The sequence below is a fragment of the Schistocerca serialis genome, chromosome 6 (assembly GCF_023864345.2).
Source record: "Schistocerca serialis cubense isolate TAMUIC-IGC-003099 chromosome 6, iqSchSeri2.2, whole genome shotgun sequence".
In the NCBI taxonomy this organism is placed as follows: Eukaryota; Metazoa; Arthropoda; class Insecta; order Orthoptera; family Acrididae; genus Schistocerca; species Schistocerca serialis.
Window position 1 is genome coordinate 316,892,033 of NC_064643.1, and position 14,066 is coordinate 316,906,098.

At 42.7% G+C, this 14,066-nt stretch overlaps 1 protein-coding gene across 2 annotated transcripts in view; it reads left to right on the forward strand.

Annotated features, from left to right (window-relative positions):
* LOC126483789 (E3 ubiquitin-protein ligase AMFR-like) overlaps positions 1 to 14,066 on the forward strand; it is a 335,711-nt gene that overhangs the window by 106,626 nt on the left and 215,019 nt on the right. The window lies entirely within an intron of this gene.

A 14,066-nucleotide genomic window follows, 5' to 3' on the forward strand; every position in this document is an offset into this window, starting at 1 on the left:
GACCGGCGTTGCCTGGTGAAACGTAGTTGTGATGCCTCGTGTAAGGAGAAGAAATGCATGCCATCACGTTTCCGACTTTGATGAGGGTCGGATTGTAGCCTATCGCGATTGCGGTTTATCGTATCGCGACATTGCTGCTCGCGTTGGTCGAGATCCAATGACTGTTAGCAGAATATGAAATCGGTGGGTTCAGGAGGGTAATACGGAACTCCGTGCTGGGTCACAACGGCCTCGTATCACTAGCAGTCGAGATGACAGGCATCTTACCCGCATGGCTGTAACGGATGGTGCAGCCACGTATCGATCCCTGAGTCAACAGATGGAGATGTTTGCAAGGCAACCATCTGCACGAACAGTTCGACGACGTTTGCAGCAGCATGGACTATCAGCTCGGAAACCACGGCTGCGGTTACCCTTGACACTGCATCACAGACAGGAGCGCCTGCGATAGGTATTCAACGACAAACCTGGGTGCACGAATGACAAAACGTCATTTTTTCGGATGAATCCAGGTTCTGTTCACAGCATCATGATGGCCGCATCCGTGTTTGGCGACATCGCAGTGAACGCACATTAGAAGCATGTATTCGTCATCGCCATACTGGCGTATCACGCGGCGGGATAGTATGGGGTGCCATTGGTTACACGTCTCGGTCACCTCTTGTTTGCATTGACGGCACTTTGAAGAGTGGACGCTTCATTTCAGATGTATTAGGACCCGTGGCTCTCCCCTTCATTCGATACCTGCGAAACCCTACATTTCAGCAGGATAATGCACGACCGCATGTTGCAGGTCCTGTACGGGCCTTTCTGGACACAGAAAATGTTAGACTGCTGCCCTGTCCAGCACATTCTCCAGATCTCTCAACAATTGAAAACGTCTGGTCAATGGTGGCCGAGCAACTGGCTCGTCACAATACGCCAGTCACTACTCTCGATGAACTGTGGTATCGTGACGAAGCTGCATGGGCAGCTGTACCTGTACACGCCATCCAAGCTCAGTTTGACTCAATGCCCAGGCGTATCAACGCCGTTATTACGGCCGAGGTGTTTGTTATGGGTACTGATTTCTCAGGATCTATGCACCCAATTGCGTGAAAATGTAATAACATGTCAGTTCTAGTATAATGTATTTGTCCAATGAATACCTGTTTATCATCTGCATTTCTTCTTAGTGTAGCAGTTTTAATGGCCATGTATATGAAGTGTTATTGCAATTGCCGGCCGTAGTGGCCGAGCGGTTCAAGGCGCTACAGTCTGGAGCCGCGCGACCGCTACGGTCGCAGGTTCGAATCCTGCCTCGGGCATGGATGTGTGTTATGTCCTTAGGTTAGTTAGGTTTAAGTAGTTCTAAGTTGTAGGGGCCTGATGACCTCAGAAGTTAAGTCCGATAGTGCTCAGAGCCATTTGAACCATTTTGTTATTGCGATTACTTTTGAATAGTTCCATGTGTCTCTTTCTCAATTGACTGCCTCTTATATTCAAATTTCCGTCGGTGTCTACTGCAAGTCTCCACACAAGTAAATCGAAGAAAAGGCTAAGACTGCAAAATTTCAAGGTGAGGCGTTATATTCAGAATCTTGAAACGTTGGCTTTTACAAATAAGGTAAGCAATAATATCACAAGTGTATATTCATACTCAATGAAAAATTAAACACTGAAAACCTTTATGACATGTCGAAGCGACTGTAAACTCGCTCAGAAGAAACAAATGCACAAGCCGATGGGTCTATAGATAAGTTGATGGGAAAACCAAAAAAAGAGTGCTCGGATTAAAACGGGCATAAGGCAGCGATACCATGATTCTCCTCTACTAACTGACGTGTATATCGAAGAAGCGGTAAACTACATGAAAGAATGGTCCAGATGTGGGATTAAAAGTTAGGTGGCTTAACGCCCCGTCGACGAGAGGTCATTAGAGACAGAACACTATCTGGAGTTAGGGAAGGATGGGAAATGAAATGAGCACTGTTCAATTTCGTGAGCGATTCAGCGAAAACACAGAAAACCAAAATCTGGATGACCGAACGGGGATTTGAATAGCCGTCCTCCCGAAAGCTAGTCTATAGTAGATTTGGTGATAGATGATTCCAGACAGTTGGCAGCAATGTTGCAAACTTTCAGCTGCGATTGCAAGCTTTCAACTGCGAAGCGCAAACGGCTGCAGACGTTAAAGCAGTTTTATGTTGAGCTGCGACAACTTGTGTTTATCAAACCCGCCGCCAACAAATCTAGCAGCCCTCGATGAAGATATGGAAGAATTGTAGTACATGTTACTTCAACACAGAATACGGATTGAGAGTGAATCAGAAAGATGTTGAATTATTGAGGAGTAGCATAATGAGATTAGTGACAAAAATCAAAATTGGGAATAGTTGAAGGAACTCAGCTTCGTCCGTCGTGTGGTGTTGTGTATACCAAGTTGTACAGAGGATATAAGATGCAAACTGTCCCAGACGACAGAAAACATTCCTACCCAAAATGAACAGATGCCTTAATTTGAAGTAGCTTTAAAAATGTAAGTCAGTGCACTTGACTGTAGGGAAATAAGTCGTGGTCAGTGGAAAGACCTGGGAATGAGAAGAATCGAAACTTTAATATATATTTTTACAGGAGGATGCCGAAAACTATGTGAACTAATAAAACTAGGCTCTCCACAGACTCCCTAAGAAAAGGAACATTTGGTAAACACCAACTAGAAGGGATAGGACGATAAGGCAGTATTAAGGTATCGGGGAGTAACTCCTGTAAAATAAAAAGGAGCTCTGGAGAACGAAATTGTAGACGAAGTGAGTTGGGAGTATATATTTAAAAAATTGGCGGGAAGATTAAATGCCACTCTAGAGACGAAAATATGTCACGGGAGAACGAATCGCTCTGGGGTGCATTAAATTCTTCAGAAAAGACAAGTGTTCTTCCTACGTCTTCGGAAGGACTGCAAATTTCTCACTTTCATTTCAAGTTTTGAAAGAAGCAAATGTACATAAAAATAATAAAATTTTACGGATCTCTTTTCGTTGCGTAGCGATGAATTAAGAAATGAACTGCATGAAATACCCAGAAATCATTTTCGCGTAATTTGTTAAAAAGTTGCAAAGCATTGTGGATTTTTTAAACTGTTTTAATACCAATGTACAGCGTAACAGGAGATGGCGGTTTAGAGCATAATAATCATTTTAAATTTTAATTAACGTTTTGTAATCAGAATTACGACATATTGAAGACGTTATGTCTTAATCAATTGGTAGCTAACTTTATCGATGAGTCACATTGCGTAGGCAGTGCAGTCGGAATGATTTGAAAGCTGATAACTGAAATTGTCAGTTCTTTGTAAGGTTGGCATGACGCATTGACAGTTACTAACGGGAACAGGAGCTAAGTCATGTTTTTGTTGCTTTTGGATGCGTCGAGTAGTTATTTTGGCTTGGCGCGTCCGATATAGCAGCAGCCTGGTTCATGGAATTTTCCCCGATATCGGTAGTCTTGCAAGGTCAGTGTAGCGCTCATGAGCTATGTCACTGGAGTTTATCATAGGGGACTAACGGTAATGCGTAGTCCATGAATTTTTATGTCGTTTCCTGTACTGTGCTTACGAAAGGATGGTGCAGCGACAACGCACTGGCCGTCCCTGCCATAGGGTCATCGTCACAGGATGCTGACCGTAGCCAATTCGTTTACAAACCCAGTACATGGAATATTTGTCGCAGTATTGTAGTACGCGTGCTGGCTGTTGTCACTATAGCGTTCACGTGTAAATTATCATCTTTCTGTAGATGATTTCTTTGCTTCCATTATGAAATCTGTCTAATGACAGAGGCGAACTGTTTGCTTGGGAGGTAGATGTTTCAAAATTCTACTTTATGCAGATGATGCCTGGTACGAAACAAACCGCTTCAGTCATCTAAACAAACAATGTAATTTTGGCATCTCATGAATTACAGTTTAAAGCTTTGTGCGGCAAAGGTTCAAAGCGAAATAACGTCGCCGTGGACAACATGTTTTCATTGTAGCACAACTCGACTAAAAGAAGGGACCCTGACGCGTAAATCGTTTGGTAATGGAAGAAAATGTGAGGAGTAAAAATTATAGGGGGGAGACTAAGGCTGGGATACTGTAAGCAGATTTAAATGGATGTAGGTTGCAGCAGTTGAGCATAGATGAGACGGCTTGCACAGGACAGACTAACGTAGAGAGCTGCATCAAATCAATCTTTGGACTCCAGACGACGACGACGACGACGACAACCTGAAATACTTCATCCAAAGAAGCTAAAGACGAAGCTACTCAACGCCCAGAAATAGCAAAGTAATCTACCAACAATAGTTAAACTCTTTATAAACTATGACCCCTTCAGTTCTACGATGTACAAAATTTCAAAAGTGGGTTACGTGTAAAAGACCAAAGGGATCTCTCTCTCTCTCTCTCTCTCTCTCTCTCTCTCTCTCTCTCTCTCTACACACACACACACACACACACACACACACACACACACACACACATAGTACACAAATTAACGTCGTCAGTAAATGAAACATTTTATCGCTCTTGTGCTTTCTTATAACAGAGGAAATGTCGCTTATTTCGATGTTGTATTGCCTGATAAGAAACTAAACAGAGAATAAAGAACGAAATGCTTTCACTCTTGTTTTTATTTGATTTTTCCTTAAATAAACTAAAAGTTTGTTACATTCTCACATTGCAACAAACTTCATTTCGACCCATTGCGTCTCCTATCTAGAAACTTACGTCCATTTGACGTAAACTAAAACTTAGCATATATTTGAATTAATGGATAACAAAAACTAGGTGTGAAACATATTTGACATAACATAAACTGTTTGATTACATCAGATGCGCTTTTCGTTCAGATAGATTCGTAGTGAAGAGAGCCTCCAGGTTGTAGAATATGTCAGAAAAACAAGAGTACACAAAAATGTATACAAAGAAATACAAATATGCTAAAATACCTTGCTAATGTACCTATTGATTCAAACAACATCGAACAAAACAAAAAACAAAAAAATCCGGGTGGGGATCCGAACTCAATACATTCAGAATGCGGTACACTACCCTAGTCACCGTTATCGCGTTAAGTTCTAGATCGGAGAGCCATCAGGACGGTATATAGCATAAGTTTCGCCCTTTCCCTATGGTTATTATCGCATATTTGTAATTACGGCATATCCAATATCTTCAGGTTTATTTTGACTGTATTGATTTTCGTGAGAAGTTTGAGATCATTTCTTTTCCTAATGCTCGCGATGTTGATCCGACATTGTGTGCACTGGGCAACACCTAGTTTCTGCGCGAGAAATTAACATTTAGCTCTCGTTATAACCAAGCGTTGTAACTAATTGTATTGCTAACAAAGGGAACTACTTTGCTATGCATCAGAGCGAAATCCAGGGTCAGGAAAGTTCGTTTTCAGGTTTTTAACTTTGGATAAGGGCCACGATAAGGTAATCAGGTTTACGTAACATGAACCTTGGCCTTGGCTCTGGCTACTATCAAAGGTCTCGCTAGTTGTTTGAGTAAACAGATGAGGAGCCACGCTAATACCTCACTTATCTACTAAATTCCTGCAAGGTTGTTTTTCATAATTCGCTCATTTGCTCGGCACAGGATCTGTACAGTCATCATATTGCAGACGAGCGTGTCCGTTTCATTTAAGAAGACCATTTTTTCGTCGGAACAACACGGGATAGAAGGAAGTTGTGCAAAGCTAGTAAACGGTTGACATTGAAGTTATTTTTTAACGTACGAGAGCGGTTTCATAAGCCTGGTAAATTTTTCTGAAATAACGGAACATTTTTTTTGTGCCTCCATGGTTGGTAAACCTGGTTATTCCAAGGGCCATGTAAAGAATTTCAACAATGTACAACGTACAGTTCATTGGCTCAGTGTGTCAACTGTGATTGAAAATGGAGAAAATAGTTTCGTTCAGAGTCTGTACCACCATTGAAGACTATTTACTTTTGGATTAATGAATTTAACGTAGTTGAACAAGCACAAAAAAACGAATTTTGCATTGGCTAAAAAAAAAAGTTGGGTTGCAAAGGAAGTGCTCTTTCACCAGGATTATGCACCATCCCACACATCAGCGATAACTGCGAAACTGCATGAATTAGGCTTTGAACTGGTTGCTCATCCTTTCTCTTCACCAGGCTTTTAGCCCCTGTTCCCTAACTTGAAACTTCGCTTGCTGGGAAGAAATTTTCATCTAGTGATGAAGCAATAGTTGCAGTCAACAAATATTACAAAATTTTCTCCTGCCTTTTTAACAGACCTACTCGACCACCCTCGCAAATTGACCGAAGCGTGACAAAACTTATAAAACAGCTTCTGTTGCTTCCTCTATCACCTTGCTTAGATGGAGGGAGCGGGCAGGGCCACACTTCCTCCGAAAGGTTAACGACCCCCGCAGTCGAGGTCACTAATGCGTGCCTGGACAGTGACGCTCAGCCCGGAAGTTACTGGATGGGATTTCCATCGCCAGTATTTAGTCGGAAAGAGCTGTAAAGTTCCTGACCAGCATGATTTTGCGTTCTCCCTGGATTAGATCCCAAACTTCTGAACTGCCTTAAGTATTTGAGGTATGTTGACGGTGGTCGTGTTCACTATTGACGAGATGATTGAAACTTGAGCCGCCGATACGGTGACCAACTGAAACGGTAATGTTAATCAGTTAACAACACAATAAGGCACAGCAGTAACGGTGTGACGAAAAGTGCTACAATTAAGCACATTTGCCGCCTCTGTCATCTGTCACTCGGAACATCTTCCATAGAAACGCCAAAGAAGCTAGTTGTGTGCATTGACGTACGTTGTTGACTTAAGGAACTAGCCGATGCCACGTGAATTGTCTTATGCTTTTTTAAGTCTGTGTGTGTGACATGTCGATAGGCGATGTTGGTGCTGCTTGAAACGTAACAGCTAGAAGCACACCGCTTCGTCAAAGTTTGTTACTAGCTGTTTTTCACTCGCGATAATTAATTGAAAAGCTAATAGCGTCTCAACAACAATACTAAGCACACCCAAATATGGGCAGTATCAATAATACTACACTTTGGGAACTGTAATCATGAAATAAAGCCGCGTGGTTTGAGGCGCCACGTCACGGATTGCGCGGCCCCTGCCGCCTGAGGTTCGAGTCCTCCCGTGTGTGTGTGTGTGTGCGTGTGTGTGTGTGTGTGTGTGTGTGTGTGTGTGTGTGTGTGTGTGTGTGTGTTGTTCTTAGCTTAAGTTAAATTAATGTGTAAGTGTAGGGACCGATGACCTAAACAGTTTGGTCCCTTAGGAATTCATACACATTTGAACATGAAATAAATCTACACAATGTATTCCTTATGCCTGAAGCAGGCACTGTAATTGGTCGGAATGTTTAAAATCTTTCTATTCTTTTAATATTGCAAAAATTCTGCTACCGTCATAAAATCAAAATCAGTAAAGTTCAGTTATTATCGATTATACAGTTTAATAATTAATTTTAAAAAAACAAAGAACAGAATCAAATTAAAACAATAGTGTAACTATATAATTATGAAACACTATCCTCGCTGTTTTGAAAAGATTATTTTACTGAACTGAGGTACTTTTATTAAAGCAAGGGAAAAAGCTAGAAAGAATTAATATTCTGTATTTCACGAATAATCCACTGAAATGTAAGCCCGCATCTCGTGGTCGTGCGGTAGCATTCTCGCTTCCCACGCCCGGGTTCCCGGGTTCGATTCCCGGCGGGGTCAGGGATTTTCTCTGCCTCGTGATGGCTGGGTGTTGTGTGCTGTCCTTAGGTTAGTTAGGTTTAATTAGTTCTAAGTTCTAGGGGACTGATGACCACAGATGTTAAGTCCCATAGTGCTCAGAGCCATTTGAACCATTTGAACTGAAATGTAAATTGTATTGTTATATTCACGTATCTATTTTCATTGTGAAGGAGACTGCTCTGTAACGAAATTCATATATAACGTAATGTCATTTTATTTTATGATTTATTCTATGTTATTTAATGCGCTGTTATCTGCCAAAATTCATCGTAATTGTTTAATTTTGTGTTTTCAACAATCACTTTACAGTAGCAAAATGTATGTAAGGCCCATGAGAACCCAGTTTTGCATGAAGTATCGACGCGGCATGCTAGCCGATCAGTTTAATAAACATGTAATAGATTCGAAAAAGGCACATACTACGCCAACATTGCACAATTGCACCTTGAAATAAACGAGATAGAAACTCAAAACTACGTGTGGCACGGATTAATGTGGGCACTATTGCCTACTTGATCAGTGTTTGTAACAGTGTTTCTCGTTTTTTACAGCAACCAGCTGCCAAATCAATTCTTCGAAGCAGATAACACATGTTAAGTATTTGACCCTAGCCGAACGACTTTTTATGGGAAACTTTTCGTGGTGTAGGCCCGTTGTGTCATTTTTTACAAGTGCCATTATTGATCTCCTTCGTTGCAGGAGAGTTTTGTGTGAAGAATTCTATACCACACAGCAGTTAAGTTCCTCCTATAGGGCAATTGCAAAGTATCATTTTTGCTACATGTGAAGAAAGGCGGCGACTAGGCGAAGGATGGTTATTGATAAACAGCTATCTGATTTTGATTATATTCTTGTCTGGTCTTCAGGTGGATCATATACTCAACTTGACACCGGTTTATCCGGCCGACCTCAGACGACAACGCTGTTTGCTAAATCTTACCTGTAGATGGCGGTCAGGTGCACCGCTAGAATATTGTCAAAATGTCTGAGAGATCCGACTGCGGAGCCGTCAACAATGTCATTAATTAATACGCCGGGAAAGTTTTCATAGTCCCAGTTACCTTATTACCATACAGATACTGATTGCACTTCAGTAGTACGTAATAACTACTCACTGACATTGGGAATGCTAGACATTCCCACTGTATTCTAGTGTGTGGATGTGCAACCGAGAAGCTGCCGTACTTCCATTTTTGGTAAGAACTTTAAATTTTGGTTTTACATGGTATGTCACTAACGGCTACTACGAAATTGGCAGCACATCGATAATGTTACTCCTGTGAAAGAATTTTAATTTTGATCGTGACTATGTTATGAAAAAGGTATCGGATTATTTTTCGTTTCTCAAAAGATTACTGTTGAAAGGAAACAATAGCAAAACAAACGGGATTCGAACCATGATTATGTAAGTTATAAAGTAAACTGTAGTTAAATAGTTGGAAAACGGTCGCTAGCCTAATTAGGCAAAATTGTGTCAAGTACTAGCACTGTTAACTATTGGCATAGACTTGATACATTTTTTGCTCACGGGACTCAACAGTATCACACTTCAGCAAGCAATTTACCAGTTGGTTGGCAGGTATAACTCGGAGAGAATATTAAAGTGTTATGTCAACAACTGGCGCCTAATAGTACTTGGCTATCAGTATAATAAAGCAGCAAGGTAATGATCATTGTAAGTAGATGATTTACTTACGGTGGGGCACTACTAACTTGGACATGAGGTTATTTTAGCTTGAAAATACTGTCATTGAAATACTTTTCAGATAAGTATATCATTTGTACTGACTATAATTTGTATTCTCGAGGACCATTCACTTCCTTACACTATTTAGCGCAAATGGGAGATCTGATACCTGGATTTAGCGTAGTTGGAATAGCTATAGCAATTTGCTTACTGTAGTTAACACAAGTTATAAGAATGAAAGTTGTACTTCTTGAGTACCGTTATTGTAATAAGAAATTTGAATCTGGCTGGACTATTAATATGGGGACCCAGAAACTAATATCAGTATACTCAGATGTAGGCTGAACATTTTAGTCAAAACACAATATGAGAATCACTGTTAACTATAAATACAAGAAACTATAAACAAACCGCACAGTAATTAATTCTTCTGCTGGCCCTTAGTCTACTAGCCAGTGACTATTATGAATCATCAGCAGCTTTTTTGCAGGTAAGTGTAATGCTGTACCGAGATTTCAAGGAGGAGAATCTTTAAATTGAATACTCAAATCTTATCTTTACAGTTGTACTTTATATAATCTTGCTGTGCTGCTTTCCTCATAAGATGCGAACACTTTGCCTGCTAGCCATCGACTAACTCTTGGTACAAGGGCCCTTGTAGTTTGTGCGACAAGCCAGTTCCGTAGCTGAGGGACTTTCTTTGTTGACCAAAATCCTACTGTTAATTGAGATTTTTCTTTTCTCCGAAAGTAAACATTCTGGACACCTTGTCGGACGCCGTATTGTAGTCAGTTGACGGGGCGAAGATACCACATTTCATTTCCAATGTCTCGGGAACATTACCCACATACAGAAAATACCCGGAGTACGAACAAACTGTTTGACTTCAATTCCTCACTACGATTTTTAAGACAGGTCCTTTTAAGGGGGTGACTAACAATATTTTGAACGGTGAGGCTATATTCCAGATACTGTGTACTCATACAGACGGAAAGGAAACGCCAGCGGCTGCAGTTTCTATTGAGCTCGAGTCGAGATTTAGCTGCCTGCCGTTCCACTTGCAGCGTGTGGAGGGCGCGCATTGTGCGGGCCGGAGTGAGAGTGTGAAGTGGTCGTGAGGTGGCGCTGGCGAGGTGACAGGGCTGGCCTATTTCCGGCACGGCTTGCAGTGCCGAGTGGCCAGGTGAGCACCCGGGAATCTCTCAAGCCGCCACGTCACACACGGAGTTAGACAGGTGCTGCGTCTTCGGGCAACAGGAGCACAGCTATACACTAAAACCTCGATTAACTTCAGAACGCTGACAAGGTCGGATAATTAGAGGAGAATGAAACAACTCATTTACAGAGCTCAAATTGATGCAATAAATCAAAATTAAATACAAATTACACTCTAAGAAAGAGAGAGGAGAAAACAAAATTTTCGAGACTGAAAATGTTTAAATTTTTTTTGTCCTTCAATTTCTTAAACCTTGACCTAAACATTGAACTAATTATTACGTACGAAAATTAAAAAAACCTATTCGTGCTGCATAGACGCTACTTTCTACTTGTTACTCCATGTCACTACGTCTACTAAGTACTTGTGTCTAAATAACTTTAAGTAGCTGCCATATAGCCGTCAATTTATTTATGCTCCATGGATCTTTGCACGATGAATCACAATGATGGGGAACAAGTCTTTTTTACTCTCATATTATACAATTTCCCAGGGGTCTCACCATTCTTTAGGTAGTTCGTGCTCGGCTACTACGGGTCCCCAACCTTTGCAGCATCTCTACCCTTTCCGTGCTGCATGTCTGTCGTTCTACTATTCTTGTTCCCCTCCTTTCGAGAACATGTCTGGTATATTTTTGGGATTTCTATAGCCTGGCATCAGAACAGTCCCTTATTAACAGTAAAGCTGTGAGGATGGGGCGTGAGTCGTGCTTGGGTAGCTCATTTGGTAGAGCACTTTCCCGCGAAAGGCAAAGGTCCCGAGTTCGAGTATCGGTCCGGCACATTGTTTTAATCTGCCAGGAAGTTTCATATCAGCGAACACTCCGCTGCAGAGTGAAAATCTCATTCTGGAAATACCCTGTAAGTGTCGAGGCCCATCGAATGCTGAATTCTTCGTGTGGTGTTATTTGCACTCAGCTGCTTGATGGTATGACAGGGAGAAATCCAAACTTACCTCTGATCAGGGCGTCACTGCAGTCCATTGGGTAACGAAAAAGGTTGATGCAACCGTAGTGTCTTTCTCGCGTTTGATGGAATAGTCCTTCCATCAAAGATAAAAGCAGGCTATGAGGTCATATCACAATCTGACCGTACATTCCAAACCCGATGTGTTGCTACAAGTGTCAATGTTACAGCCATACTCGCATGTCCTGCTGAAACATGGCCAGATTTTTTACTTGTGGTAGGCTATACTCCTCCTCCCTCCCCCAATCCCCCCCCCCCCCCAATTGCAGTGGCGACATGCAGCCTCATTCCGAGGATATCCGTGTATCTCAATGAGCGGGCCATTCAGGAGATCTGGGGTGAGGTAAATAGTACCTTAGACTTTCGCTCGAAAGTTTTTGGGAAGTCGAAAGCCCTGCGTTTTACCGTCTGGCACTTTCAGTACTGTTCGTACCATACCTCGTCCACGAAGGACATAGCTATGCAAACTTGCGACATAAATTCAGCACTGCAGTTGTAAAATCGCAGTATCACGGTAGCATCCGCGTCTCCTTCTTCTACATCTGCGCAACAAGCCACCAAATTGTTGCTCCCGGCGGCGAGAGCACCTGCTTCACAACAGGGAGTCCGGAAAGGACCAGCGGAATGATCCCATGAAGACTTCTTATGTCCCTCCTGCCAGCAAACATGTGACTCATCTCCCAACCACAAAGGGTCCAAGAAATCAAACAGTCTTCTTCCCCGAGTCTGATGAGATTCTCTTAAACGGTGTCGCCACGTCACACTCTCAACCAGCCGGCCTCCATTTCACCGGTGCGCTCCGCCTACCGTTTTTCCACCCTGGAATCTGCAGGCCGACCCAGAGGGAATGCCGACACCTCTGTGGATCTAGTGGAACAGGATCCTTCAGCCTTTGCGCCCTGTAGCAGTGAGTCTTGGAAGGCTGGCACTCGGAGCCACCGGGGTGACAACCCTTCATTTGTCCCCCCCCCCCCCCCTTTCGCCATTATGACTTCTCCAATGGAACGCTCGTGGCATTAGATCCAGCGAGGAAGAATTACGGCTGCTGTTGAAATCGCAGCTTCCTCTTGTTTTCTGCCGCAAATAAACGAAACTGCGCCGCCGCCACCTCTTTGACCCCTCGCATTTACTTCTGGTCCGCTTTGATCTTCCACCTAAGGACGGCATTAGATCTGTCACGCTGCTCACCTGGGATGAGATTCATAGCCAAACCATCACACTGAACACCTGGATGCAAGCTGTTTCAGTCCGCATTTTCTTTCCTCACTTCACATTTTCTCTTTGTAACGTCTACATCCCGCCATCGTTCGGTGTCACCAGGGAATACTTCCTCCTGCTTATTGGTTAACTCCCGCGTCCCTTTTTTACTGCTCATGACTTTATTCCTTTTGCGGCTCTTTCAGAGCTTGTCCGAGAGGCACCCTCTCGGCTGATCTCATTTCTCTTGAAACTGGAGCACCGACGTTCCTTTCAGACTTCATGCACACATACTCGTATTCCCATTTGGACCTCACGTTTTCACTGTCCAGCTTACCCATGGATCCGAGTGGTCCGTTCCCTCTGACACATACTCGAGCGACCACTTCCCGTGTGCTATCAGATTGCCGACTCCTACCCCACCTACCTGTAAACCCTATTGGCAGCTTTCTAAGGCCGACTAGAGGCTTTACTCCTCTCTGGCGACCTTCTACGAACAACATTTCCCCATTTAATTTTAATAATTAACAGCCTCAGTTGCACCGTTTACCTAGAATTTACCTAGGTTTCAATCGGGATAACCCAACCTTCTAGAGAATAACAGTAACTACCATTTGTCCATAGATCGTCAGACTATAAAATTTATCTGGAACTGCCTCCGCCCCACTTCGCGACCGTACTTCCAGTACAGTACTAGTGGCTGCCGCATCGCGGTCGCGAAGTGGGGTCGAGGCAGTTCCAGATAAATTTTATAGTCTGACGATGATCTATGGCTTTGTAGTTCTAGCTTGACGATGTCCACAAACGGTAGTTACTGTTATTCTGAAGAAAGTTAGGTTATCCCGACTGAAACCTAGGTAAATTCTAGGTAAACAGTGCAACTGAGGCTGTCAATTACTAAAATTAAATTAATATTTACACAGTTGTTGACAGGGCCGCGAAATGTTGAAGATATATAATTTCCCCATTTGTGATTACCAGGTACCTTAACAAACGTTACCCTTACTGTTACAGAAAGTCCCATACCTCGCACTTCATCTTGACCGCGCCATGTCCCAATTCTTTGGTGGACGGGGTCGTGCCGCGATGTGGTTCACGCGCGGAGACGTGCTCTCCGCGTTTTTACCCAACCATCCTACAATGGCGAACTGCATTCGTTATGGACAGCTCCGCGCGGGGTGTCATCACATTCTTCGAGATAACAAAAAAAGCTACCATTTACTACGTAATTCTTTCAA